Source organism: Apteryx mantelli, chromosome 4, assembly GCF_036417845.1.
Source record: "Apteryx mantelli isolate bAptMan1 chromosome 4, bAptMan1.hap1, whole genome shotgun sequence".
NCBI lineage: Eukaryota > Metazoa > Chordata > Aves > Apterygiformes > Apterygidae > Apteryx > Apteryx mantelli.
The window spans coordinates 61,899,432-61,900,012 of NC_089981.1; positions in this window are offsets into that span (position 1 = coordinate 61,899,432).

Here is a 581-nt window from a genome sequence, read left to right on the forward strand (position 1 = left end):
CTTCAGATATACAATAGCGAAAAGCATAAAACACTGCACCTAGCTATTGCATATAGAATCAGATTTCAGCTGTAGCAGTAAAGAAAATGATCAGTTTCCCTAACATGGCTCTTGAAGCCTATAATAGATCAGAACTAACTAGATCAGAGCTATTTGGGCCTAGGGCAAAGCAAGGTCGCACGATTTTGCTGCTAATATTGAAAATGAGAATAGTGTTAGCAGAAGCAATCAATCCAGTCTCTGGGAGGCAGCACACTACCACCTCCTGTGTCTGAATATAGCAGCCACTTTAACTTTGCACATCACCTTAGAAGAGTAATTGCTTCTACTGCTAAGTCTTAGATAACTTGCTTTTGATTTCACCGTTTTCCTTCAATAAATACCTTGCATTTATTTTTATACACTGATTATAGGACTATGTTACTTAAAATGATGCAACTCTGCAACCATTACCAATTTTATGCATGGTCAGCAATATCAGTCTAATTTTTCTTTTATGCTTGTTCAAATATTCTTGGCTCCTGTGGTTACCCTCTACTATAAAATTTGATAAAATTACCTTGATCAAAAATGCTTCTGGT